Below are 6,171 nucleotides of genomic sequence, written 5' to 3' on the forward strand. Positions count from 1 at the left end.
TAGTACACCCAGCTTTCCAGGGCTATGCTTTATTTTCCATCCAAACTGGTGTAATTCTCATGCAGTATGACAAAGGCCTTTATTGCTGGGTTTCAGTCTCATAAGTAGTTGCCTTTAATTTAGGTTGAAATCATAGGCATATACTTGGCTGATTGTGTTATTCAGAGTTCTTCTAAGTAAAGAAAAAATAGAATATAGTTAGTATTTATTTTGTTGGATTAGATACCATAATTAGAAATGATACTGCAAGAAAGATGTTTATTATTGTATTCATAAATTTGTTGATGATAACAAAGAAGAGATCCTGACAGTAAAATATTTAAAGAGAGATATGAATTCTGGTGCTTTCTCATGTCTTAATTGTGTGCTGATATGGCTTACATTTGAAATCAATCCAACCAATTGTGGTTAGGGAAAATATTGAAAAAAGTAAAAATATGAAATCATATTCCTATAGAATCCAAGTTTGATTATTTTCACAACTTCAAAGTTTTGAGGTATAAGTTACATCTATACAATTAAGACTGAAAAAATCACTGTGTATTCATTGAAAAAATATATATGTGTGTATATATATTATATACATGCATACCATGAATGGGTGCTGTGGATATTTTTTTATGTATGTATCATCATCCTTTTTACAAAATGTCCAAAGAGGCCAAACTCAGTTTGTTTTTCCTTTAATATTTGAACTAGACTGTCACATGAATTTAATTTTTGAATTCACTGATTGCCCTACTAAATTCTTCATGTATTGTACTATCATCAATTGAATTCAATCCAATACTTCTCATAGCCACAAAACAAATTTTAGACTTTAAAATATGTGGAATTTCAAAATTTATCCCTGTTCGATGAAACCTCCTTGAGATAGTTTGTGAAAATGCTGATGATATATTACTTTCTTTTTTTTATGTACACATATAGGTGTATAACTTTATATCTTTTGCAAATTTGTGTGAAACTGTGATTGGATATGTTATTATTTTTTTATATGGACAAAGTTGTATAACCTTTTTTTTAACCAAAAATAAAGTTTGGAATTCAAATGCATGTTTGCTTGTTATATTTTTGTTTTATTCATTTGTCTATGAATATTTCTGTTGGAGGTATTTGGATTTGTATTGATGAAGTGGTAGACAACATATACATATACTTTGATGTCTTATGCATGCGTATCTTCGCAAATTGATGTTGCCCTTTCCTATAATTAGAAGCTATTGCATGATAGCTATGTAATTGAAGTTGCACGCTCTTTGTCAAATTTGGAGTTTACCATTATACAGTATCTCCTATTTACAATATTATAGGCTCCATGGATAAAATCTAATGTAAGGGAGAATATATTGAGGAAAATGGGGGCATTGGTGAAGGAAATCAGAGAAACATGGCATGCAAGTGATTTATATTACAAAATAACCATTAAGCATGGGAATATGATTATGCATATAGAGGATACAATCCCGGCCCCATGGCCCTGGGAAGCGGGGTGCTTTACAACACCCCTAAGATTTTCTCAGGGAGTGCTGCATGCTTTATTCTTGATAGCATGGGTGTCGATTTGTGTCGCAAATCTATTTTTCAAGGGGAGATGATATATTTTTTTTCTTATTTTTTTTTTGCTTGTCAAATTTCTTGGCACCAAAACGACCATCATTTTGTAGTGAAACCCATTTTTTTGCTTGTCAAAGTCTTTTTCAGCACCCTCTGCCAAAAATTTTTTCCCAGCCCCCCCCCCCCCTGCTTCCACACTTCCCCAACATATCAGATCTGGGCAACTCTATATAGCCAATTAAAAAAATTGTGTATTTGACCAATCACTGATCAGTATGATATTCATAATGATGGAATAGTCATTTGCTATGAAAGTAACCACGATCAATGATAAATTTTATAAATATGGAAATAATGAGATTGATGATAATGCAGTTTAACAATGAGATAATGAAATGTTACGGGTGGCCTAAATACATGGAAAGTAAATTTTGCATACGACAGGACTAAAGCTGAATGTAGGCCAATAGAAGAAAGTTAAGATGAAGAAGATATAGCAGGGGATGGGTATAGGAAGATGGTGATGTCTTTAAAGGTCAAGTCCACCCCGGAAAAAGGTTGATTTGAAAAAATTGAAAAACAAGAAAAATTCAACACGCATAACACTGAAAATTTCATCAAAATCGGATGTAAATAAGAAAGTTATGACATTTTAAAGTTTTGCTTAATTTCACAAAAGAGTTATATGCACATCCTGGTCGTTGTGCAAATGAGTAGACTGATGACGTCTACCACTCACTATTTCTTTTGTATTGTATTATATGAAATTTTCTCCTCATCGCTAAGTGAAACGACGATTAATTTCTATCTGAACATGTGGGATTAGCACTGTATTGTACTTCATGGTTCAGTCAAGTTGTCATATCTGTAAAAAAATGAAATAATGTATAATTAAAAAAAAAAGATATAGTGAGTGAGGGACATCATCAACTGTTTCATTTGCATATCGACGAGGATGTTTGTGAAATCATGAAAAGGAGAATGAAACCTTTCAAACAAGATAGTTTATGTCAAAACAGAAAAATCAAAGAAACAGATCAACGAAAGTTTGAGAAAAATCGGACAAATGATGAGAAAGTTATGAGCATTTGAATATTGCGATCACTAATGTTATGGAGATCCTCAAATTGGCAATGATACAAAGATGATGTCACTTGTGAACAACTCTCCCCATTACTTTAGTATATATTTCACTTAAACTGCCTCTTTTTTCACATCTATCAGGAGAGTATAATTCTTTCTATAGGAGGGCATGTAATACAGATTTTTAAAGAATACGTCATGGATAAAGAGTTTGTATCACCATAAGAAAAAGCAAAAAGAAATATTTTGGGAGAAATTTATAGTCCATCAAAGGGAAAGTTCACATGTGACATAACACATCCTAGTCGCATTGCCAATAGAGGATCTCCAAGCATTAGTGATTGCAATATTCAAATGCTCATAACTTTCTCATTATTTGTCCGATTTTGCTCAAACTTTCTTTGTTCTTATTCTTTGATTTTTCTGTTTCGACACAAGCCTACTTGTTCCAAGGGTTTCATTCCCATTTAAGCAACACTTTAAAATGTCATACCTTTCTTAAAAATTTTCACCCGATTTTGATGAAATTTTAAGCATTATGCTAGTATGATTTTTCTCTATTTATTCAAATTAATATTTTTCTGGTGTGGACGTGACCTTTAACAATGAGAGAGGGAGTAAAGTGAGGGACATGGATAGAGATTTGGGAAGGGGGACATAACAGTGAACATCCTAAATGTAAGTACACAGAAGTAAGGAGCTTATAAGGGAACAGGGGCCCGTTGCAGAAAGAGTTGCAATCGATTGCAACTCTAAAAATCATGCGTAACTTGATTTTCAACCAATCAACAGCGCGCATTTGGGACTTGCGTTTGATATTTTGACTTGCGTTTAAACGCAACTCTTTCTGCAACAGGCCCCAGATGTTTTTCTATTGATAAACAAATTATAATTTTGTTTGTATCCCCTCCCCACAGATCTATGCAGTCCTCTGAGAAAAAAGGGTAACTTTGATTTTTCGTTTTTTATACTTGATTTAAAATATAGTTTCTTCCTGCCTCTGCTATATAGATTACAAATCCAATATGCTATTCCCTTTTTGTTTCTTTCGGTATCTTCAAACCAGGGTTAGTTACGAGGTTAAACGAATACACATTATCATGATCGATTGAAGAATATTTGTAATCTTTCATATCCTGCGAATACATATTTATTTCATAATATCTACATGATTTACATTTTACATTTGTACTCTGGGGGTTTCTCGGGGGTCTCTATATACAGTCCATAAAGTCAGGGCGGATCCAGGATTTTTTCAATAGCGGGGGGGGGGGGCTTTTCCCGAGGTAAAATTTGAGAAGCAAAGAAAAAAGAAAAAAAGGGTCTTCGCTATCGAAGGGGGGCACACTTCTGTTTTAACGGCATTTTTACATTACAAATTTTAATTGTGCCTCTCAAAAAGGGGGCGCGGGCTGGCTGTGCCCCCCCCCCTGGATTCGCCAGTGCATATAAAGTCTTTACAAGCCATACCAAATTAACCTTACCCTTTATCTTCTTTGTCTGAGTCTACTATACTTGCCCATATGCCTACCAACTCACTCCCATTTTCTTTGGCTCACAGTTATGTAATTAATTTCATGGTTTTTTTTTCAGTCCCATTCCCATCCATAAATGTGCAATGGAAATATTGATGATGATGGAGCCTCTTTCAACAACTGATCTGAACTATGCCATCTGTGTGATACCAAGACGAGATGATCGAGATCACTGATGCGAACAAAGGAAGAGCTAACTTTTTTTTACCAACAAATTAAAAATATAAAATAATATGATTATAGCTTATCCCCTTTATACAGAGAGACATATGGGACTTATTTTTTTTTCAAACTCAATTGGCAATAATACTTAAAATATTGATCGAAGGTATGTAGAAGATGCCATTTGGGTGCAAGGGAGATGTCATATTCACCAACTGATTGGTAACGGTTTATTTACTACATTTTTATGTAATGAAACTTTCCTCTCCCCCATCAAGATCAACCGTGAACAAATAATAACAACAACAACAATAATAATGATAATAATAATATTAATGATAAAAATGATAATAATAATAATAATAATAATAGTAGTATGATAATCAGCACGTGTCATGATCAGTGGCTAGTATTCTACTTCAAAATGTTTTACCTTTTATAGGGCGGATCCAGGATTTTCCAAAAGAGGGGGCATTTTTGTACAGAACAAAAAATCAACAAGCCCCCCCAAAAAAAAAAAAAAGAAAGAATCTTTACTCCCAATTAATGGTGATTTATTTAAATTTAACAAGTAAATAAAAAAGAAGGGGGGTCCTCAATTGCGTATTCAATATTTCCCTGACAAACCGTGATTGGTGAAATCTAAAGTACCTCGTATATAGTAAGACTTCACAAGCAATTTTTTAATAAGCAATGAGGAAGATAATGAACAAAATAGGGAAAATGTAACATAAAATTAGTGTAAAGCCCATTGAACAATTGTCATTGTGACCATAAATCATTTCGAGATGAGAAAGAATGAAATATCATTTTTTGTGTCAATAAATCTTCAACTTTTTCACCTCGTTTTGCCAATTTTGTTTGGATGTTCCTTTAAAAAGAAGGTATATAGAATCTTCACGAAATAAAAGATGATATGATAATTTCTTTTGATATTCATGAATTCCCCTTCCAAAATTATGACTGATCTTGAGGCTGACCTTAACGCAGTCCAACGAATTAAAGAGAGTACTCCAGGTTGAACAAAATATGATTTGAACAGATAAAGAAAAATCGGATAAATGCAACACTGACAATTTTATCAAATTTGGATAAGGAATATTGAAGGTAAGACACAATAAAGATTTGCATTATTTTGGTGAAACAGTTCTATGCATGTCTTCATGAATATTCATTGAGCAAACTGATGATGTCGTGGCACCACTTGTTCTTGTGTATCATTCAAATCCTATCCTCAAAGAACAAAACAGAAATGAATTGACAACTGATTTAATATGCATTAAATAATTATTTATTGTTGTAACTTATTTCATTATGAGACATCATAGTATGAAATTATGAACTAAATGTGATTTCATTTAATAACATAAGAAAAGGGAAAGTCGGGATGTGACATAATCAGCCAACCTGAATAAATTTGAAAGCAAAACATAACATGTATATTTTACAGTTCATTATTCTTTTGTGTTTGATCTTCTTTGATCTTTTTTGTATGAAATAAAATTTCCAATGAAATAAACATTTCAACAAAGAGTGTAAATGTGTCATTTTGTTCATTGATATCAATAACCCCCGCAATGACCCACCGGCAGCACTGGTTCGTATTTTCAGTTTTGTTTTCATTGTTAATTGTCCTGTCAAAGTTTAAATCAGTATTTCTCTCAGGTGTAGCAATTAGACATTGTTTTATAATCCAATGGTTAAATAAACTGCCCCGTGGCGGGGTTTCGTCGACTTTTTGGTGAATATGAATCAAGTAGGCTTATTCTTATTAACAAAGATAATTCCCAGAAAGTTTTGCTTATTCCATCTTAAATCAGGGATGGGACCATGC

Source organism: Lytechinus variegatus, chromosome 2, assembly GCF_018143015.1.
Source record: "Lytechinus variegatus isolate NC3 chromosome 2, Lvar_3.0, whole genome shotgun sequence".
In the NCBI taxonomy this organism is placed as follows: Eukaryota; Metazoa; Echinodermata; class Echinoidea; order Temnopleuroida; family Toxopneustidae; genus Lytechinus; species Lytechinus variegatus.